This window comes from Patiria miniata, unplaced genomic scaffold, assembly GCF_015706575.1.
Source record: "Patiria miniata isolate m_02_andy unplaced genomic scaffold, ASM1570657v1 HiC_scaffold_9, whole genome shotgun sequence".
NCBI classification, from domain to species: Eukaryota; Metazoa; Echinodermata; class Asteroidea; order Valvatida; family Asterinidae; genus Patiria; species Patiria miniata.
The window spans coordinates 1,640,576-1,664,967 of record NW_024037076.1 but is presented as its reverse complement, the minus strand read 5'-3'; the positions used below and the strand labels follow the sequence as shown (position 1 = coordinate 1,664,967).

Genomic DNA, 24,392 nt, shown 5'->3' with positions numbered 1-24,392 from the left:
GAATGTCTCGTATGTATCTCCACGATCGCCCCTCTCATCTTGAGATACTGACGCCACTGATGTCGCTGATGTCACTGAACCACTTGTCCAAGATCCTTGCTCACATGTAGAGGTTCTGGGGTTTACTGAAGAGGATGTCGTTGAAAACGTTCGAAAATTCGACAAAAGTCCTGACAGTGGCATTGCATTAAATCAAACCATTGAAAAGTCTAACACGCAGCGTGGTTATGCTATATGTTGCTACTTCTCATATGCTTATTGTGAAGGGAGAATAAACGGTTACGGCCCGATAGTCCGAAAGTTCGTTAGTCCTAAGGTTCAATAGTCCGAAGGTTCGATAATCCGAAGGGTTCGAAGACCCATTAGTCCGAAAATAGAATAAGGTTAATTAATCCGAAGGTTCGATAGTCCGAATAAACGATAGGGTTCGATAGTCTGAATCGACAATATAAGGTTCTATAGTCCGAATAGATAAGGTTCGATAGTCCGAAATATACGGTAAGGTCCGTTCGATAGTCCGAGTTGAGGTTCGATAGTCCGAATTGAGAATAAGGTTCGATAGTCCGAATGGGCAATACGGTTCGTCAGTATGACACTGCGGACTATCGGACCTTATTGTTGATTCGGACTATCGGAACTCGGACTATCGAACCTTATAGTCTTTTCGGACTATCGAACCTATTATTGTCAATTCGGAATAATGAAACACTTTTAATGCATTTATTTTATTAGCAGGGCCGTTTTAACATTTCGTACTAACACTTTTGTTTTACTTTTTTTAATCTGGCATAATCGAGCTTTCGTGCGTAGGTTAACTTGAGTGGTGAATAAATGTCTGTTTTGTGGTGTAGGCTAATTGTGTTCCTAACAAGAGATCAAGATATTTAGGAAACACTGTATTTAAAATAATCATTACAACTAATCTGCGTATTTTTGCACAGAATATATTACTTTTTTTCAGTATGTAGGTAGCTTCAATTTAATCAGTGACCCTGCAAATATGGGCCTGTATGAATGGCTGAATATTGTATGAATGGCTTCAATTAATTTGTTGACCCTCAAAACATAGGTTTAGATATCTCGTTTTATACAATTGGACAATGTCCTGCGGAGATATAGATATCAGTTGAATTTCCAATAACGGAGGATGCTTATTTGCATATTAATAATGAAATACACACATTTTCATTGTCAAAATGGCTTTAATGAATTGGTTGACCATAGAAACATGGGTTTAGACATCTCGTTGGATACGATTGGACAAATTCCTGCGGAGAAAATACATAGATATTGCAATTATTTTGGATAACAGCGAGTGCGAATAATCATTGTAGAAATGGCTTTAATGCATTCGTTGAGCCTAAGAGCATGGGTTTAGACACCTCATTTGATACAATTGGACACATTCCTGCGGAGATATAGATTGAAGTTAAAGTGGTGATAATGCATTATCACAAATATACACCATTATACGCCATTATAATGGCGTATACTAATTTCCATACTTTGCATAAAATACATAAATTAGTCATTGAAAATGGCATTAATGAATTTGTTTACCCCAAACATGATCTGGGCACTTCAATTGATAAGTTTGGATGAAATCCTGGATGAAATCATGTAGACAAAATATGGAAAACTTATATTTTTCCTTATGGCGGAAGCTAATTTGCATATTAATTGTTTAAAAAAAATGCTCAAGGGTGCCAAGGTGGTACCCGTCGGAATATTGATCTACAAGGTCCAAATGACAAGAAAATGCAAAAACATTTTGTGCGGACCCTAATTCACGGTCCACTGTTACAACTGATAATGTAGTAACCAACGGATAACGTATCACCAACCGATAATGTATCACAAATTGACCGATATTGTATCACTAACCGATAATGTAGCAAAAATTGACTGATAGTGTAGTAAAATTTGTATCCGATAATGTATCACTTGGCGACGGATAATGTAACTACAAAATAACTGTATCCGATAATGTATCACCACGGAACGGATACTGTATCAACCGATAATGTATCAAAAATCAACCGATAGGCCTAATGTATCAGTATGAGGAAAAGGTGTACACAAATGTTTGTTTTATGTCCTATATATCCCGCCCCACTTTTTGACCGGGGAGGGGGGTCTGGGCTATTGGATCACCCCCCCCCCCCCCCATTATTTGGTATTTAGAGAAAAAAGGCAGATTTTGAGGTATTTTTCAAACTTTCCAACCGCCGAAATGAATTAAATAGTACTGAGAAAGGGAGACAAAAGTACAAAAATCTTGAAATGCGCTGATACATCTGTATCATGAACAGCGCCCCCAGTGTCATATGGTCTCCAGCAAGCCCCCTCCCCCTCTTTTTGAATTTCATAGCCGGGAATTTTTTTTAGCTGTCCCCCATTCCCCAGTCCCCAGCACAGATTTACGCCACTGTTGCAAGGGCGGACCCAGGAAGTTTCGCAGGGGGGGGGGGGTGTCAAGTTATCAGTAAACAATTCTGAAAATGTACACATTTTTTTTCTTTCTCCGGACACTTGGCCTCCGTAAAATCAAAAACTGGGGAGGGGGGGGAACCATATTTCAATAGGGGTCGCTGTTCAAATTCGACGATTAGTAACACTGGATTACATAATGGTGTACAAAATTACCCCCTATCTAAGCTGCCTCCGTCCGTATTTTCAACAGGCGGACATTATACCGGTAAATATTTTTTTTTTTGGGGGGGGGGTGTCACAGCAGGGGGGGGGGGGGGGGTTCGCATTATTTTGTTAGGGATTTGTATGAAAAACAAAAAAAATTGGGGGACACAGCTGGGGGGTTGACCCCTAATTCCCCCCCCCCCCCAGATCCGCGCCTGTGTTTGCCTCAATGGTGCGGCAGGCTCGTGACGTTTGGACTGCAAACTGTAGGGGTTCAACAAACTGAAGTCAGTGGGTGGACAAATAACAAATGACGTCACATGCGAACGGTGCCCTCCCCCCCCCCCTTAAATCAAAAGCCGGGGCATTTGTACGGTACAGTAATATAGTGTACATGATTGTAGGATTTTATCAGCGCTCCCCGTTTAAAATATGGCACGACCCCCCCCCCCTCCCCCCCCCCCCCCCCCCCCCCCCCCCCCCCCCCCCCCCCCCCCCCCCCTCAGTGTCACTTCAACAGCCAGAAACGGAGAGTTGGGGGAGGACCTAGACTGGTTCCTGGTCCATCCACTGCGTATTTTGAATGATGCAAAGTTATTGGGGGAGGGAATAGTACGAAAGCCCATTAGCGCCACTGCAAGTATATATGTTGCAGATTATGTAATTCGTTATTACGGATTATTAATTCGTTATTACGGATTATTAATTCGTTATTACGGATTATTTAATTCGTTATTACGGATTATTAATTCGTTATTACGGATTATTAATTCGTTATTACGGATTACAAATTCGTTATTACGGATTATTAATTCGTTATTACGGATTATTTAATTCGTTATTACGGATTATTTAATTCGTTATTACGGATTATTTAATTCGTTATTACGGATTATTAATTCGTTATTACGGATTATTAATTCGTTATTACGAATTAAGTCTGATGTTGTCACACGTGGAGAGCACGTGACCAGGGGCCTATGTATATAGCTAGCGCCGCTAGGCGGCGCTATCTTTGCATACGTTTGCTTTACACCAGCACCACTCCTGTGCTGTACTAAGTTTACTAAAGCTGTACTAAAATTACTGCTGTACTAGTAATCCGTAATAACGAATTAAATAATCCGTAATAACGAATTAATAATCCGTAATAACGAATTAAATAATCCGTTATAACGAATTAGTAATCCGTAATAACGAATTAAATAATCCGTTATAACGAATTAGTAATCCGTAATAACGAATTAAATAATCCGTAATAACGAATTAATAATCCGTAATAACGAATTAGTAATCCGTAATAACGAATTAATAATCCGTAATAACGAATTAAATAATCCGTTATAACGAATTAGTAATCCGTAATAACGAATTAAATAATCCGTAATAACGAATTAATAATCCGTAATAACGAATTAGTAATCCGTAATAACGAATTAATAATCCGTAATAACGAATTAATAATCCGTAATAACGAATTAAATAATCCGTTATAACGAATTAGTAATCCGTAATAACGAATTAAATAATCCGTAATAACGAATTAATAATCCGTTATAACGAAGTAGTAATCCGTAATAACGAATTAATAATCCGTAATAACGAATTAAATAATCCGCAACATATATACTTGCAGTGGCGCTAATGGGCTTTCGTAGAATAGTCTGGGAGACTATCGCAAGTTAAATTGCAAAACATTGTCGCAAGTCTGTGTCGAAATATAGGTGTTGTCCCGTTCAATTGTGTTCCTGGATTTTGCAACGCGTCACTTCCGCTAGCGGTTTGATGCAGTGTTAAATTTTTAAGGTCGCTCTCACGTTCCCGCCCGGCCCATGCATGATTCTAAAAATAGCACATTATGGCACTTACGCATGCGCAGAATACAACCAAATGAGTCCACAATTGAGAGTCGGATATTGCAATATGCAATTCCCGCATTGCGAAATGTGGACGTGCTGCACAACCACGGTTGTCGATGTCCAAGGTTGGTGACCCGAAATGCGAAAGGTTTGTGACTCGATCGCTCTGGTGCCTGCAAAGAGGTAAATGTGTGACGTGATTGTATGCCTATAAGTCTAGTCCATTCGTGTTTTTACATTGCTCATATTGTGTACACATCGAACTGTCTAAAACGATCGTCAGCGCTCAGCATGCTCAGATCAGCTAGCTAGGCAGGCTGGAATCGCGCGTGAGTGGGCGGCATCATTCTCAAATGTAGATTGCACGACGTCACTGGAGAGTGAGCATCGTCATTCACTGGTTCCCACCGCGTATCTTTGTCCTAGAACACGTCAAGTTGCACATTATTTTGTCCAGCTGTAATAAGCTAAAAGAACCTGGCGTCAACTTACGAGTTATTTTGAACATGCCTCCTTAATTCCCCTTTTTTCAATGTTGCAATTTCTATTCTTGTAATTTATCACATATCTGTCGGATATTAGCCCTTTGTATACTTTACTAAATTTACTTTACATTGTAGAAATAAATGCTGAGATGACATGAAAAAAAGACTTCACTCACTCGATTACATGTAGTATACTAACACTTTATTGTTCAATTTTCATGTATACTAAACGCCTACCAATGGGTTAGGCTATCCGGTATTTTACATGCAATTGACAAAGGCCTGCTTTCTTTTCATGAAAGGTTCCTTTCAAAGTTTGTTCAACCATTACATTAAGCAAGAGACTTGGTCATTGAAAACCGTGTGTAGTTTGTTGTGACAGTCTTATTGAAAACTTTTGAAACTAGTGGGAACTATTCATTTTACTGGATTTAGCGTCTGACTTGGTTTGGTAACAAGTTATTTTTTGCAATCCCAAGTCAAGTCACAAGTCATTGTTTGCAAGTCCAAGTCAAGTCACAAGTCACAGCTGCTATTTACAAGTCAAGTCACATACTTAGTTGAAAGATAGTAAGGGAACTAAACTCCCTGTGAAATTATTCTTTCTGGGAAGCTGTCATTTTGAAGTAATTAACGAAAGAAGGCATTTCCAACGGTGATTCTTAAGAAGCACCGTAGGAAAATTTAAATTAGTAGTTCGTTTTGTTATTCAGCGCAGCGCGCGCAAGTATTGGAACGACGCACACGCGCGCGGTTGTTATAATTCGTCGGATCAGTGCGCGACGTCGCGTACCAAAACATGATTCAGTAACTTTTGATTTGAAATTGAGATCTTAGAATGCTGGTTTTTCTCGGAATGTACAGCTGAAGCTTAGCTGAAACTTTATCAGGTTAGTTGCTTAGTATCCTTTATTAGATTTTGAAATCTTTTGTTGCTTCAAACGAACACTACAAATGATGGACTATAGCTTTAAGGGAATGTACATTATTGGCCTTTGCTGTAATTTTCAGAATGAACTATTGGAGGGGTTAATGTAATAGATCAAATATTGTTACACTGACATGTTTGAAGTTTTGTGTTTGAAAATGCTGGAAAAACCAAGAAAAACAAAAATATTCAAATAGTCTGGTTCCCTGACTCCACTAAAGATGAAATGGATCAATGTATTGATGCCGGAAAATTGTAAGGTAAGGGAACCAGTCTAGCTGGCCTGCACCCGTTCATGAACATGTAACCAATAGCAAACAAAGTTTGGACTGGAAAAAAATGGTAAATTTGGAGCAGTAGTTGAAAAATAGTTAGGTTTTTCCAACGGTGGTCGGCCGACTACTGTTGTAAATGTATACAAAAATACCATTTTCTTGAAAATGACTTTACACCAGGTGCAATAATTTTACAGGATGCTTTAGACTGTCATTTACCAACATCCTAGTAAGGTATTTTGTAAAAACTTAGTAGTTTTATTTTTCGATGTTTGCAAATGTTGTATTTTCCATTTAATGGGATTTTTATTATCAATAACAATTTGTTAAGAGCTGGTAATTTTGACCAAAAGTTGGTTGGACACAATTATTGCCCAATAAAATTGGTTTAAAACCTGATGATATTGGTCATTGTCACCAATCAGTTTCTAGAGTGTAGAGAATGACGTAATGACCTTCGCGGTAGTGCGCGAATATGGACTACATGAACCTGCCGGGTTGCTGTTAGCCATTGAATTTCTTATCACTGTTTTGATGAGTTTTATCAAGAGACTGAGGACACTGGGAGGACTTCTGCATAAGCCTGTACAGCTCAAGGAAAGCCTTTCGAAATGGTGCAGTGAAATAACACTGTAACAGTGAATCGGGTGGTTTCTTTCCGTCTTCACATCGGCGTTCAAGACGCCGCGGCGCTTTGCTGAGTATAACCGTGTTAAGATCCTCTGTTATGTGTTGGCATTGTGCTAGCTGTCGCCATCCCCTGAAGCACTTATGGGCGTCGCGGGGGACAGCGGGCGCTTGCCCCCCCCCCCCCCCCCCCCCCCCGAAAAGGAAAAAAGGAGGGGAAAAGGAGGGGGAAATGAATAAACGAAAGAGAACAAGAGGTACAAAGTCATGTTTCGGTACTGATTGTACGATAATATTTTCTAGAAACAGCTGTAAAATTTCGGTGGATTTTCCTTTACGAAATGCCTTCAAACGTACGTTGCGTGCGTTGAATTTGGATCATAGAAAAACCAAACGATCACGGATGGAGAAAAAGCTTTTTCAAATTAATTCTCAGAACGTGATCTCTCTTTTCTGTGGAGGTATTTTCCATTAAAATAAATATTTTTAACGAGATTGTTGCGCTCGCACGTGATACTCCGAACGTGTTTCTGCAAACTTTTTGGCCACAGCATGCACACATGGATGGGTTCATTTCCGGGTCCGTGTCACGGTCTCACTTCTCCGGCGTGCTAACTTCTCCAAATTGGAAATTTCGCTTCAACACGCATGCACAAAATTGCGCAGTAGTGTTCACTTTCGCCAACTTTATGTGTGTGCTGAGTTCTTTGGGGTTATACCGTAGGGTGCACGTAAGAAGTTAAGCTGTTTATATGCATACGTCACATGGTACCATGAATCCACTCGACCTAGGCATGGTGGGGCGCGCAATTAACTCCCAACATCCTAATAACCAAAAAGACTTGAAGGATGCACATTTATTTTAAACCGTGGTTGAACGTGGTTGCAAATTGGACATGCATGTGATGGACCACGACCGAGCAAGGAACACGCTTCTTAATTTTTCCTCAACGCACACGCAACAACGATGGGACACGTATGTTTCAGCCCCATAGACCGTGCGTGCATTGAGTTGTCTTCTCACGCATGCGCAATGGTTTCCTCCGCGTCGTCGGCTTGCAAAGAGCGGTAGCAGACGACGCACTGAACGATTGTCTGGTTTTCATGCCTTAAAATGTATCCTTCTCAAAGGTACTTAAAAGATGATTCAAACCAAAAATTATCAGTAGACCAAGTGAACAAAGATATAAATTGTCTCTACAGTGTGGTAACGGCGCTAAAAACCTTTTAAAATATTAAAAAAACCAATAATTATGGACAAAACCGTACAAAATGAAAAGGAAAAAAATCTTTCGCTTTTGACTTTGGTTTACACATTTTGACAATTTTCCGGGTTTACCTTAGATCAGCCGTAGTACCATCGGAAAGGATGATAGATTATTATCATTTTACAGGTGATTTGATGTAAGAAGGAAACCTGTAGCTTATAAAAATCGTCATTTTTCGAGTAAACCCATTTTGAAAGCTTCGTGCACAAATACACTGGTCCCAGTGCCCTCTGTGATCGTACTTGCATTTCAGGGGCGGGAACCAGTCAGTTGTAAATCGTTTCAGTTAAATGTATACATTTATTTGCCAACGCGTCGAAAGATTACAAACGGAGCGCCGCGCGCGGTGCGTGGCTAGCCATGTTTACGGGCCAGATTCCCGCAGGGTCTGTGTACAGGTACGTGCATACTAACGTTACATTCAACGAAAAAACGTATAACGTGAGGCCTTACTTTTCTCATTGAAACGGTTTCCGACTTAAATGCTATTTAAACATCGCACTTTCCATTTTTTTTAACCATTTTTCAGTGAAGACAAGTTTACAATTACTCGGCAAAACTGAAAAATTATCCCCTAAACTGTCGCCTGTTTTGAATTTGTGACCCAATATTTTCGTACTACACGACACGGAAAAACAAAAAAAATCATCAAATACTCTCTGTTTTTTTGCGCTAAGGTTTGCAAAAGTGACTTTGATTGCCTTAAATTCCTGTCCACGTGGAAAGAAAAATTTATCAAAGTTCTTCAAGCGTGATGTTGACCGATACTTCAGTGGGTCAAACTGCGACCGCAGGCATCCATGTTTGCTGATTATCAGTATTTCATATTTTGAGTGCGCATGCGCGCAAACTAAATGAGCGGCTGAAACATACGTGGGGAACACAACTTCAGAATGCTTGCAATATGACTTGGCGTGACCCACAGGAAGTGTGAAATAACGCATTCTTGGGTGTCCCTCACTGTCTGTATGGACCGAGTAGACTTTACAACAACAACACAGCCCAAGGAAAAGTTAGCACAGCGGACACATGAGCATGAATAGGGCTCATGTAACGTGCACTGTAACGTGCTCAATTATCCGCCAAATCCACCCGGAGAAGCTGGCACGCCGGAGAAGTGAGACCGTGACGCCGGAGAAGTGAGACCGTGACAACGGCGCTACACAATACACAGTGCTGTTATGCACACCGATAGTGCGCGCGACGCGATGCGGCCAGTGCTTGCCGAGCGGCTGACGGTAACATAATTGTCATAGTGCCGTAGACGACTTAAATTCTCCATTATTTTAAAGAATAACCCACCTTGAATATACATGTAGTTTCATATAATTATTAGGTAAGGCAAGTATTTATCAAAAGTTTTGATGAAGAGTCTCGTTAACTTTCGTGGTGCGATAGGAATGTGATAGAAATCAGATTTTTTTTGTTCTTCCGACTTATTACTCAACTTTAAACTTACTTTTAATCCATATACTTTTCCAGTTTAGGAAGTTGTAATGTTTGTGAAATGATTATTCAATATTTGTTTTTAAAATATTGTGGGCCTAAATCTCCTCTGAATTTTGAGGAAAAATCTGCCGCAGAGATAGAGACCCCCAGATTTGCTCTAAAATGCACCAGAGAGCTTCAAAAGTTCAAAATTGGGGCCCTTATAGGCGGGCCCCGAACCCCACGCCGTGGCTTCGCGAGTTGGTGTGTCACAACAAAACTCCCCGCACAGGTTTGAAAAATGTCACACACCCCTTTTGGAAAATCCTGGATCCGCCCCTGGCAACTAATAAGAATTGATCCAGATGAGGCCAAAAAAATTCTGGTATGGAGCTTGCCCAAAAAGTGGTGCGGCGACGCGGCTTTTTTTTTTTTTTACCTGGTTTTTTTTTTTTTGGGGGGGGGGGGCTTCAAATGTCGGCTGATGACTGCAAATGGTGCCCGACTAAACTTAGTGCAAATATATGGGAGTCCAGAGAGGCCACATAAAGCTTATTCTCGATCATAACCCCATCTAAAAACACATCATCTTGTATTGAGACATCATCTTGTATTGAAAAAAAAACTTTTTAATTTTGCCGACGCGCATGGCTATGGCGACGCGCGCGCATACCAGAAACCGGAGACTATTTTTTTTTTGGCCTTAGGATGAAAACCAAATCTTTGGTTGAGATGACCCACCACTGTTGGTTATTATGTTGCCATTTCCTATTGGTACGATTTGATCAAGAAAAATGTGTTGTCATAAAAAATTTTTATCAATAACAATTTGTTAATAGCTGGTAATTTTGACCAAAAAGTTGGTTGGACACAATTATTGCCCAATAAAATTGGTTTAAAACCTGATGATATTGGTCATTGTCACCAATCAGTTTCTAGAGTGTAGAGAATGACGTAATGACCTTCGCGGTAGTGCGCGAATATGGACTACATGAACCTGCCGGGTTGCTGTTAGCCATTGAATTTCTTATCACTGTTTTGATGAGTTTTATCAAGAGACTGAGGACACTGGGAGGACTTCTGCATAAGCCTGTACAGCTCAAGGAAAGCCTTTCGAAATGGTGCAGTGAAATAACACTGTAACAGTGAATCGGGTGGTTTCTTTCCGTCTTCACATCGGCGTTCAAGACGCCGCGGCGCTTTGCTGAGTATAACCGTGTTAAGATCCTCTGTTATGTGTTGGCATTGTGCTAGCTGTCGCCATCCCCTGAAGCACTCATGGGCGTCGCGGGGGACAGCGGGCGCTTGCCCCCCCCCCCCCCGAAAAGGAAAAAAGGAGGGGAAAAGGAGGGGGAAATGAAAAAACGAAAGAGAACAAGAGGTACAAAGTCATGTTGCTGTTAATTTGATGGGTGGGTGGGCAAATGTCCCCTGCCCACCCTCGGGGAAAAAAACGATTATTGTTAATAATTAAGCTGCAAAAGTACAGGGAATTTTTTTTGGGGGGGGGGGCAATGTGTTTCCCCCCCCCTCTAGAATAAAGGGCTGTGAGGATTGAGTGACTGCATCGATTTCATAATTGCACATGAATAATTTTTTTATTGAAGTGCCGTTTCTTGTTCTTGTATCAGATGCTGGGTTTGAGTGCAGGTCTTGAAGCCGCGATATAAGAAAGCCTGTTAGTTCAGCTGCCTTCGTATGATCCACGTCAGTAGATTGAAGCACAAAAAGCTGGTTTGTCGTGGTGAGTATGTTCATGAGGAACTGGGCATTAAGATGTCAATAGTCCTTTAGCATCAACTGCTCGGTCAGCGTGAGTTTCTTTGCCTTTTTCATCTAGCAGGCGTATATCAGTGCTGGAAATATCTCTCTTATCACTCGGCAAGCGTCCACTCTGCAAGCCCAACGAGTGTCTGACAGCTGTTTTGATTCCTGAATACGTTCACCTGAAGATACAACCACCTACGGAAGCGTGTTACCGCCACACATATTTTCTTTTTTTTCCACGTACGCACGTGATAAGTTTCACGTACGTACCGTGATACTATCACGTACGTACGTGGAAAAAAGAAAAATATGTGTGGCGGTAACACGCTTCCGTAGAGATCACACAAGAGATCATGCAAATATATAACTGGTGTGTTTTTGAGGAGGCTTCTGAAGGTTTGTGGGCTAGGAGCCAGTCTGTTGGTTGATGGGAGATCATTCCACAATGTAGGGGCACAGATAGAGAATGACCTCTCCGCAACCATCCTTGGCCCCCTATAGCACCACGAGCTCGGTTGTGTCTGTGGGGGAGCATAATCCGGGTCATGAAGGTTTGTAGGATGAAATGCTGTTTGTGAGGTATGGGAGTGAGACAATAGATTAACTTGTATACACAGGATTTTGAAAATAATGCATTGTTCAATCGGAAGCCAGTGAAGAGATTGCAATAGTGGAGTATAGTAGAGGGATGTCGGCGTGGGACTTGGAAAATGATACGAGCAGCCCTGTTCTGTAGACTCTGCAGTCTTGTCATGTCAGAGTTGCTGCAACCAGCCAAAAGAGATTTGGCATAGTCTAGTCTAGACAGAATCAGAGCCCTCATGGCATGAGTACAGCTTTCGATCCTGGTCGATGAAGCGACAAATTCTGGAGATGTTGCGTAGATTGAAATTGATTGACTGACAGAGGGATGTAACATGAGTGGACATGGTCATGGATGGGTCGAATGTTACTCCTAGATTTCTCACTGAAATAGATGGAGACACATACTCATTATCGATTGGAAGGTGTAATTGATGAGCTTTAGGAGATTGTTATGAGATGCAGATATGAAAAACTCAGTTTTGGAGCTGTTTAGTCTCAGCTTGTTAGCAGTCATCCAGTGTCGAACGTCATCTACGCATTTCAATAGCCTATGCAGAGCAACAGCAGCTTCACCTGGAAAGCCTTGGGATTAAAGGTTATGTAAAGTTGAATGTCATCGGCATATATATGAAACTGGATGTCATGAAATCGGATCATATGAGCAACTGATAAACGGGGTCAAATAATACATCCTTGTGGAAATCAAATTTCAAATCAAGACATCAGATTGTCCAACATAGCACACCTGAAGGGTACGACCAGTCAAGTATGACTTAAACCACTGTAAATCTGTGCCTTTAATACCAAAGTCGAACACAAAACGCTGTTGAAGAATTTCGTGGTCATTGGTATCAAAGGCATCACGGTTTTGGTCTAAGGCCCAGACGAACATAAACCCTTGAATGAACATAAGATCTGGTACACGGTACCCTGTGGAGACATGTGCAAAATAGGGAACAAAAGATTGTAGACGTCTCCACAGGGCAATTTCTACAATGAATACGTCTCCACAAGGTTATCACGAAATAGATATAGGCCTATGGATTTTTCTCAAAAACTAGAAATGTCCAAGGTGGGTTGATATGTCGCAAATTGAAAAATTTTATGTAAGGGATATTAAGTCCGAATTTTAGCCCAGGAAATTTAATTCTGGTTAAAATAGGAGCATTTTGAAACTACACTTTTAAACTCGAAAACTTTAGTGCACGAGAACAAAGAAATGACTCCACAAGGATACAAATTCCACAATGTGTGATTCATTCACGAATACTTAGACCTTTTCTAGCAGAGCCAATATTGAGCCACATCTGGTATGCCTTTGGTAACATCCACAAGCACCATATGATGAGCATGTCAGTGAACATAGCATCCATACTGTGCTTCTTGTCTGACTCGTGCATGCAGCCACCGTTGATCTTGCCTCTCGTGACAGAAGCTCCGTCATAACCTTGTCCAACTAAGTTGGTTTGGTAGTCGATCCCGTGGCTTCGTAGAATGTCAAAGATTTAATTTGCGACTGCTTGGCGGGCATCCATCTGATCATCTGAAATTGCCCCGTGGAGACTTGGTGATAGTCCGCGTGAAAATGTTTTGTTAAACCACCAGATTTCCCAACTGAATTCTTCCATTTGCAAAAGTGAATGATTTTTCGACGTGTGTCGATGGTATATGGGCTCTGTGCGCGAACAAAAGAAGGCGCCCTTTTACCTAGCAACGACGTCCCATGGGCGGGACATGCATTTCGCTGGTTGACGCGCACCGTTCCTTGTGTGTGACGTACACCAGGGGATTGGTGACCGCGGCGCGTCGCGGCAAAATTGCAGTAAGGCAAGATGGCGTCGGACGGTCACCCCCACCTGTATTTTCTTTGCCGGTGAGGGGGTATACTTGTGGTCGGAACGGATACCACGAGAAGTGGCGACATATATGAAAACAAATCACACTGTCTGAAGTCTGCAAGCATTAAGGCCTGTAAGGGACCATTCTGGACGAAAGGACCGCCAATTTTTCCCCACACATAGGTCGAGGAAGGTGACTTCCCTGCAACGGAGTCCTGGGGGAAGTCGCCTTCATCACTTGAATTACTGTACTCTCAGAAACTGTACTAGTTGCCCCCGGTCCCGTAACATCATGGAGCTATAAAATACAACTCGCGGTCGTCTTTGAAAATAGCGGCGCTGCACGATCTCTCCTCATGGCGAGTTGGCGAGAGGGCGAGTTGAATTGGTTAAACTGGGTCCCCGCCCCCGTAAAATATGGGGACTGGTAGCTAATTCCCATCTAAAGCCATTGATTGGATCACCTCTGCGCGTGCGCAGCATTATTTTGTTTTATTTTGAAAACGATGTATGAACATATGACACTTGACTTAAACAAACATGCTTTTAATTTCCATATTGTAGCGTTTTTAGATTTACCAGTTCTTTATTATATATTCATCTTGATTTTGAGTTATTCAACACACATCATAGTTATCAATGCTTATTTTTCAATTTTTGTGATGATCGTTCCTGATCCTGTATAACGATTGATTATCGCAAATTTCGTGTTTTGGATTGTGGGCTTATCCAATTTCAAACATCTGGTTGAAAGGAAACCAACTTGATGTCTTACCGTTCCCGGTAAGACGAAGAAAAATATCATTTTGTTCAAAGCGCGTTTTGTAGCCCGCTTTGGCTGTTCCAGGACGCGGTGTCCCTTTAAAATAAACGACAGATAAGTTTTGGAAGGCTGTTCATAAGACGGACAGGCAAAGTTCCGATTGGCAAAACTGTTCAAATGAGGGTTAGATAAAGTTACAAAAAACTACCGTTGATATTTCCGTTTTTCTGAAAATGATTCTTGTACTCAAAGAAAGCTATGAATTAATTGGGCTTTTGTATCCTAGATTTTGAAAGTGCTACATGCAGAGCTTCACTAAAACAATAGTCCCTGTAATATTGTATCATAGGCACTCCATACATTGTGTACCTGATGACATCGCTGGTCACGGATTGACCTCCATTCAGTTGTTGAATGACCGTGTGTGTGTCTCCATCTCATTCCCAAACATTAGATACTACAGCTTAATTGTCCCTACATTTGAGTCTCGTTTTTTTTACCCTGTTGACGGAGTGACCCCAACAAATTGGAGGCCCAGAGAATACAACACATTTGTAACCCAGTGAACCTGACAACTGATTTTCATCGTTACTGAACTGCTCACGGAACCATGGTTACTCAGTTGCAACAACCATGGAGGAACCTCCATGCAACAACTGAACCCACAACTAGCCTGAGCCCTTCTACGAGCAGCCGTATCCGTAGGCGCTGATTTTTCTACGACACTGCAACTTCCTTGTCACTCTTCGCAACTGCAGAGTAATTGCAACAACTTCCTTGGGTGTTACAGGAACATCCTCGTATGCACCAGCAGTCCTGTCCTCGTGACACCAACTTCATCGTGGTTTGCGGACATGGATTCTGAATGATTACCCCGACATCAAGAGACCTTAATGTGACACACCAGCGAAACACAATGTCACATCGTCACGACAGGTCAACCTTCTGCCGCATGTCCACGCCATCTTGCACCGGACCGTCTTAAAGTAGACGAGTAAAGTAAACGAATCATTGTCGAAGTCACTCGTGGACTTGACTTTTGCTGCGCTGACAATAATATTGACGATCTGCAGGTCGCCAGCACAGATGCAGACCAGCACGCGCAACAGCTCCGCCTATGTACTGTTCGATCGTATCAGTCAGTACGGAGCTGTCATTAATCCTGCAAAATGTCGGTTTGGAGTGAAATCACATGAGTTCCTTGGACTATTAACAAGTAGACGTGATGGCGTACGTCCACTCGCAGAGAAGATCATGAAGTGTAATCTTGAACTGTCCACAATACACTGACAAAGCTAAGGGAATTTCGTGGACTTAGGCTATTATTTTCTACCGCCGCTTCATCCCACGGTGCATGCTCTCAGGTTCTCCATTCTCTCACAGCTCTGCTGAACACTGGGGGGAAAAAATCAGCACCAATCACATTCAATGACCGTCCGCAGCTATAGTTTCATTTGAAGAGATCAAAGCTGCTCCACAGGTCTCCCCACACATCCAGAGCCAGATGCTCCGCTGAGCGTCATGACGGATGCTTTCGATGTTGCAGTAGGATCTCTTCAAGTTCTTCAACAATGGGTAGATGATTCATTGCAGCTTGCCAATCTCGTTCTCCAAAAAGCTACAACTAGCCGAATATCGCTACAGCACCTTTGGACGAGAACTCTTAGCTGTGTATCTGGCCATTCGCCACTTCCGTCACTCGCTTGATCGAGGGTTGAGAGTTTCACGTGCTCACTGATCACAAGCGGACAAGCCCGTCGCATATACGCTCTGTTTGCATCAATGGACAGACATTCTCCACGTGAGATTCGCCATCTTGATTTTGTTTCACAATTCATACGTCATACGTCAAGAAATGTACGTCAAAGGCGGTGACAACCCTGCCGCGCGGACGCACCTTCGCGTATCGAGCTCAACTCCCTCAGCCCATGCCAGCTAGGCACAGCGCAGCCCCGCCCATCAATTTCAACGAGACGGCAGAATTGCAACGAGAGTGTGAAATAAACTTCGCCAATCCAAGTTCGCTATCCTTCAAAGACGTGCCACTGACATTATGTGACAAGACCCTTGCCTGCAACATGTCCGCATTCAAGTTGCCTGCAACATGGAGCATTCGTTTTAAGGATTTGCGACGTACTTATTTCAACCATCGCACAGACATAATAAACATCGACCGACTGAAAAATGGTCACAGGCAGGCCGGAAAAAATGCGAAACGGTATTAGAACTTGCTCAGGGGTCATGATGGGGAAAGGCGCCCCTAGCGCTATCGGTAGGTAGGTACAAGGACGGATCCAAGAAAAAAACATTTACGGCCGCGTCGTCAGGGGCCCGCTCTTTAGGTAACATAATGGCATGCCCATTATGGGTGGCCATACTGGGCCCATCAGGGCAGATGCATGAGGTTGCCCACGTGATATGGGGCCCATATGCCAAATATCTGAGCACATGCATATATGGGATTGCCCACATTTCGCCCGCATGGGGCCTATGATATGCCAAATATCTGGGCATTTTACATATGGGATTGCCACATTTAGCCAAATATGGGCCCATTATGCCAATGTCTGGGCAGATACAATAGGGATTGCCCACATTTAGCCAATGTGGGGCCCTTGTGAGAAATATCTGAGCAGATGCATACGTACGGGATTGGACACATTTAGCCCGTGTGGGTCCCATGCCAAATATGCTTAGGCCCTATGTGATTGTATGCATTTAGCCCGCATGGGGCCCATAATGCCCTTGAATGTCTGGGCAGATACGTACATGTGGGATTGGTCATATTTTCTCGTATGGGGCATATGCCAAATACCTGGGCAGATATGGGATTGCCCATATTTAATCTCGTAGATGCATATCAAACAACACCACCCACTTGGGCCCCAGACCAACACGTCATGCCCAAGTGTGAAAGCCATTCAGCTCATGCTACCTGGGTCCCGAATACCAAAGGATGAGCGTATGTGTTAGCCCATATCATCTTCACGAACATATTTTATTTGCCCAGGTGGGTTCCAGACCTGACCCATGGTTTATTTGGGATGGCGCATAATCCATGTGCATATGGTAGCAGACCAGTAAATAAACTTCCATAGACCCCAATGGTAAATGCTCCCACTTCCAAAATTCGGGAAAAATACTCACAACTCTCCAAGGTGTTCGAGACACACATCAAATTAAAGCTTATTTCATCATCTTTCATTTTCTGTTCAATTTACGGGGGTCAACTGATGACTTTTAGGAGAAATTTCCATCTGAAGACGATCACCCCTGAGAATAGTCCTGAAGCCCATCGCCATTTTGAAAAACGATGCCTACACTCCATTGCAAAATAGAGCGCTTTTAGGGTCCAAATTACATCCAAATTACACAGAACTGCAAGCTCCCAGTCCTGTGCACGGCTTCCACCCATATTTTTTACAAACCCTCAAGTTCATGGCCCACAGCATGCTCAAATACCGAAGATTTTGAGGGCATGCAAATCGCGATTTGGCCGGCGCAGGCAATTTCGGACCCATTTACTGGTCTGCACCCATATGGGTCCCATGGATCTTTGCCCGTATGACCCAGCCCATATTCAGCCAATTTTACAGTACGTGTAATACCTTGTGGGTCCCAGATGGGCCCCAGATGCACTGGGCTATTATGGGCAACCCAGATGATGAGCGCCCACGGGTCTTGGGTGCAGAATCCTGGGCGCCATATTGGGCGCCAGATGGGACCCACCGATGCAACCGCATGGGCATTGTGGGCCCCATCTGTTACCTGGTCAATAATAATAATAATAATAACTGGATTTGTATAGCGCCAAATTACCAAAGGATACAAGGCGCTAGAAAAGAAGAAAGAGGAATAGAAGACAAAAACAAAAACAAAAAAAGGACATGCAGCTACGTTTTGGGGAAAAGGTAGGTCTTGAGAGCCTTTTTGAAGGAAAAGACACTGCATGAGTTTCTGATGGAGATGGGCAGGTTGTTCCATAGCCGGGGGGCGGCAACAGAGAAGGCCCTGTCACCAGCCAATTTATGTGACTTGGGGATGACAAGAGACTCACAAGCAGAAGAACGAAGGGAGTAAGGACTCTTTTGGATTTTGAGAAGAGAGGAGAGATAATCTGGCGCAGAGTGTTTAAGTGACTTGTAAGTGTGAACCAGTGTGCGAAACTGAATGCGTTCGGCGACTGGGAGCCAGTGTAGTTGTTTGAGCAGAGGAGAGGTATGGGTGTGTTTGGGGGTCTGAAAGATAAGCCTTGCACATCTGTTCTGAAGTCTCTGAAGACGAGATATTTCTTTCTTGGAAACTCCATTAAGAAGGCAGCTGCAATAGTCCAGTTTTGAAAGAATCAGGGCACGGACAGCATTGTTGCAGGCATTAAAGTCAAGAAATTTCCTGATCCGGCTAAGGTTGCGTATGTGCCAGTTGAGAGAGCGACAGAGTTGTGTTATGTGGTCAGACATTTTCATGTCGTGGTCAAACACAACACCTAAATTTCTGACCGAGAGAGAAGGGTGAATTTCAATGCCATCAAGGTTGAAAGTGAAATGTTTGAGATGTTTGAAGTGAGCAGGAGAAGACGCAATGAAGAACTCCGTCTTATCTGGATTCATCCGGAGTTTATTGGAGATCATCCAAGATTGAAGCTCTTGGACACACTGAGACAATCGAAGCAGAGCACAGACAGCATCTCCTGGCTGGATGGGGTCAAAGGTCAAGAACAGTTGGACATCGTCTGCATAAATGTGGTATTGTATGGAATGTTGACGGGCTATTTGACCAATAGAGTGAGTGTAGTAAGTGAAGAGCTGTGGACCAATGACAGATCCCTGAGGAACACCATATTTGAGATTGGCTTCAGCAGAGAGCACCTCCCTCACAAGGACTTGACTCGTTCTACCCCTCAAGTACGAAAGAAACCAGCTCAAGACAGTACCCTCCAGACCAAAGTCGTGACGGAGACGTTGTAAGAGGATACTGTGATCAACTGTATCAAATGCTGCCGACAAGTCAATCATGATGAGGAAGACGCCTCGCTTGGAGTCAATAGCTCGAAGGACAACATCTTGAACTGTGAGGAGAGCAGTTTCAGTGCTATGTGTCGGCCGGTAAGCAGACTGCAAAGGCTCGGACAAGTTATTGGAATGGACAAAAGATGCGACCTGTGAGGAAACAACCTTTTCAATAAGTTTACCTAAAAAGGGTAAGTTTGACACGGGTCGGTAACTTTGCAGTTGCTGAGTGTTAAGCGAAGGTCTTTTCAGGACAGGGGTTATCAAAGCTCTACGGAGTTCTGCTGGAAACACACCTGCAGACAAAGAGCCGTTCACAATGCGACATAGGATCTGGATAAGAGCCGGTAAGTGGTTTTTAACTAACCATGTGGGCATGGGATCAAGGTCACAGGATTTGGATGGACATTTCATGACAAGGCTAGTTAGTTCGTCTACAGAAACAGGTTCAAAGCAAGACATAGTGCAACACAATCGGTTATTATCCCCATTTTCAATGGGTGTACCAGCACTAGCAACGTTATCTACTTCAGAACGTATCTTGTCAGCCTTACATACGAAGAAATCACCAAACTCATTAGCCAGTCTATCTGAGGAGGTAGAATCGGGTAAATGACAATGATTTGTATTCAGTAATTCATGAATGGTTTTAAACATATCTTTAGAGTTACAATTGGAAAACCGTCCATTGAAGTATTCTGTCTTGGCTTGAGTGATGGCATCGGACACATGACGTTGCGACTGGACATAGGCTCGATGATCCGTCTCTGCATGGGTCGTCCTCCATTTCCGTTCAGAACGGCGCCGTGCACGACGAGCGGCTTCCACAGATTTGTTAAACCATCTGGGCTTGCGACGGACGGCACGGGAACGGATGGTAGCAGCAGCGTGATCATCGAGCACTTCCCGGCAGGCGCAGTTGTAGCATTTGACAAGGTCATCAATGTCATCACAGCCACCCAATAGAATACTCTTCATTTTGCCTGCAAGATCTTGATGAAAGGCATCAGAGTCAATGGATCTGAAGTTCCGTGATGAATATGTTGTTTGCAAGCCACAGGGTTCATAGAGATCGAGGACACAGTTAATGACAAGGTGGTCAGAAAGTTGACGTTGATCCAGAGTGTGTGACTTGAGCAAGGTATCATCATTCTTGACAAGAACCAAGTCGAGAGTGTGACCAGCTGTGTGGGTTGGACCTTCAATTATTTGACGATAGTTCCAGGAGGAGATGATGGTAGTAAACGATCTGACCTCAGGCTTGGATGGACAATCATAATGAAGGTTGAAATCTCCAAGAACAAGTGTCCTTCCAGGAAGATGTTCCAAAGCGCAGAGGAACTCATCGAACTCCACAAGAAACTCAGTGACAGAGGAGGATGGGGTTCTGTAGATTATGGCCAAGTTAATGTTGTTGTGACGGTAGGTGACAAGTGCATGTTCAAATGTGCTTGTTTCGGGCAGTACACTATTTCTCAGCTGTAGATTCATTTGACTCTTTGAGACAAGTCCTATGCCCCCACCCCTGGTACCAGTCTGACGAGGTACACTCAATACCGAGTAACCAGGTAGGCACATGCTCCCCATCTCTACCTGATCATCATGTCTCAACCAAGTCTCAGTTAAAACCATGATATCAGTATCATGTTCAATTATCATTTCACATAGTATGTCAGTTTTATTTCTTATGGACTGGGAATTCCAGAGACTAAGGTGTATACCTCTGGGACATGTGTTGTGACAGTTACGAGTTGGAGGGGATTGGGAAGAAATCACAGGAACATCATTGGTTGGGTCACTAATGGATTTACCAGTTACCAAGGTGGTAGAGGCTATCCTCCCTGCCCGTTTCCCTCGACGAGTAGGAGGCTTGCGATTGATGCCAAGTTTGCGTATGTTGTTGTACACTTCAGTGGGCAGTCTTGGGTGCCGAACAGTAGAACTGTTCAACTGGATGAGTTCACTCCGTGAAAAGTTCATTGTGTTGATATAGTGGACGACAGTCAACTGAATGGAGATGGACAATAGCAGGGCAGTCAAGCCAAGCCACTGATTGTGCATAGGCACACTGCGTGAAGCAGTCCACCATATAGAAGCCATAAGCATCACGCACCAAGCAGATTTTCCAGTCAAAATCACTGCAAACCAGGTCTAGAAATCGAGCCCGAAATGATCAGGAAGAGGCACTGGACGTCAATTTCCCCTTAGTTAATCGAAGTAGGCCCGTAGCTGCTGGCTAAACGAATATAGAGCAATATATAGCGGAGAGACAGTGCTGCCGGACTGGCGCTCTGTCAACATGGTCAAGGCCACGGGCCCCGAATTTTGAATTGTGTCCAGTGAGATCTGAGATAAGTTCTGACAATTTAATTTAACCAATTGTTTATAACAAAAGATAAAGATGTTACGCAATGGCTGAAATTATTGCGTTGTTGGTGGAGGGGAGCCCCCGTATTACCCCCCCCCCCCCACCCCCTTGTACAGAAACATTGTCTAATGTTGAGCCGGAATCTTCATATTAGAGACTCCCAAATAGCAGGCAACTTAAGCCGAACTTTGACTAGGAGCTACGCCGAGTTTTCATAAGATTCAAAATGTAGAGTAGGCCTACATGAAAGTCGGTTTTATTCAAGTTTTCTTTTTTTTTTTAAATGCAAGCACTTAATATTAATTATCAACTCAATATTTAAATTTTGGATAAGCATGACAGGTAATAAAACCTTTTTATTACCGGACGACAAATATTGTTGTCAGAAAAATTTGTCACAAGAATCACCAGGGTGCAAACCGGTAATAGGCCTAATTAAACCCCATGATCCGCTGATATCTACTGAGCTCATCATGATCGAACAATAAGCCTAGAGTTCTGAGAGCCATACAATTGGGGAATTGAAGCAGTGGACTTCTGGGCCAGACTTGGAGCTCCAAATTCTGAGCATTTTGGATGCAATTAGGCTCGAAAGTGGCGATATTTTGCCATTGAGGCTACCGTTCCGCTTTGGGGAAAATAGGGGTCGTCTTCTTTGGGTGAGAATTTCTCGAAAAGTCAATGATCAACCCACCCAAAAATGAGAAGAAAATGAAAGATGACATGTTCATCATCATTTTTCTGTGCAGTTTAAATACCTGTGGGAGTTCTGTGTATTTTTAAAAGAATTTTGAAGTACGAGCAGTTAGGCTGATAGCACTAGTGTACTGGAAATTTAAATACAGGGTTGTTACAGGGTTGCAACCCCCCTCCCCCCCCCCCCATTAAATTAGTCAGAATCTATTGGTCTGGAAGCCAGACTATTACCTTCACTACTGAAGGTTCATAGCCCGATTTAATGACGTCATCGTGTTTCACAGGGCATGAGGTCACTGCCAAAAAAAGCCAATTGCGCGTTGATGTCCGATATTTATGGTCCTCATCCATGTCGTCATGCTCATTATGTTCTTCCTATGTCTAACTCTAAGATGGAAAGTAGTTTGCTGACTGTATTAGCAAGGTGAGGTTCTTTCTAATGAGCTGAGTGATGAGCCACACATGGCACACAGTGCCAGAGGTCATAGGCCTAGTCCGTTTTTCTTCATTAAACTGACCCTCATAACCGCATGCGCATGGTCACGCGATGCGACACAATTGAACATTTGTAGAGACGGAAAAAATGTTACAACCTGACGTAGCTTGAGTAACTCTAGCCCCATAAATGTGGCCTATTTACTGGACTGCCTCCGTAAACATAGGCCACACATCCACATGTACAAAAATCGTGTCGACTTTGCCAAATTTTGATTTCCACATTTAGGTTTAGTTTGTAGGGTTTTTTTGCTTTAGAAGCATACTCACCCTCTTTATAGGCTAATCAGAAAGTGCTGCCTTTTTCAGATGTATATTTTTCGTGAAAATTCCAGATTCATTTTTACACGTTTGCGTATCAAAATTTCAACATGAAATTTCACAAAAATTAGACATCTGAAAAAGGCAGCACTTTCTAATTAGCCTATAAAGAGGGTGAGTATGCTTCTAAAGCAAAAAAATCCTACAAACTAAGCCTAAATGTAAAAATCAAAATTTGGCAAAGTCGACACGATTTTTGTACATGTGGATGTGTGGCCTATGTTTACGGAGGCAGTCCAGTAAATAGGCCACATTTATGGGGCTAGAGTAACTCCAGCTGACATGCTCATATTCATTACATGTGAATGAATATGAGCATGTCAGCTGGAGTTACTCAAGCTAAACCTGACGCTACTTTCGAAACAGAAAAAAAGGCCCCCAATTTGTTTGCTTACCTAGTACATTTGTACCTCAGCATGTGATTGTGAGAATTGTAACTTGTACTGTAAGGAATATGTTGACAAAGTCTTGAAAGACTTGATATAGAGAGATTTGTCATGTTTGTAGGTGACTTGAACTTAGGCCTACGTACATGACTTAGTAAATTTGTACATGTCACGCGTTGCGATCGGTTTAGGGCTTCGACATGCAGTACAAACTGAAACTGACGGTGACATATAAAAATTCACAAAGTTGGCCACACATTCGCCTTCAAATCTCTCTTAATGACTTTGTCAACATATTCCTTACAGTTCTCACATGAAAGTATACTCTCTGAGGTACAACTCTACGTAAAAAAAAAAAAAAAATCTGTTTTGAAAGTCTGAAAGTATCGTCAGGATATGCAACATTCTTTCCGGTTCAACTTTAAGGTGGCAGTGGTACTGTTAGTAGGCCCTATTTACTTATGATTAGGGCAATCGTGTAGTTTAGGGCCTCTGTTTTGTTTTTATCAAATTAGAATCAAGAAGTTTTTTTTATTCCTAAAAAAATGACATTGTCATAATGTCAACCTAATTAAAGCAGACTTAGTTCTCTCAGTGTAATGACACTTTTTTGGTAATTTTTAAATGGTTTTTGGGGTAGAAATTACGATTTTCCTA

At 42.6% G+C, this 24,392-nt stretch overlaps 1 protein-coding gene across 2 annotated transcripts in view; it reads left to right on the top strand.

Annotated features, from left to right (window-relative positions):
• The first annotated feature begins 11,232 nt into the window (after window positions 1-11,232).
• The window catches only part of LOC119720349 (TNF receptor-associated factor 2-like), a 34,941-nt gene continuing 21,781 nt past the window's right edge, over window positions 11,233-24,392 (top strand). Inside the window, exon 1 of one of the 2 annotated variants that reach the window (XM_038190004.1) lies at window positions 11,233-11,251. The gene's annotated coding sequence lies outside the window, so the exon portion shown is untranslated. Of the gene's footprint in view, window positions 11,252-22,832; window positions 22,958-24,392 lie in introns of those variants that run through there. The other variant, XM_038190003.1, reaches the window with a different exon arrangement.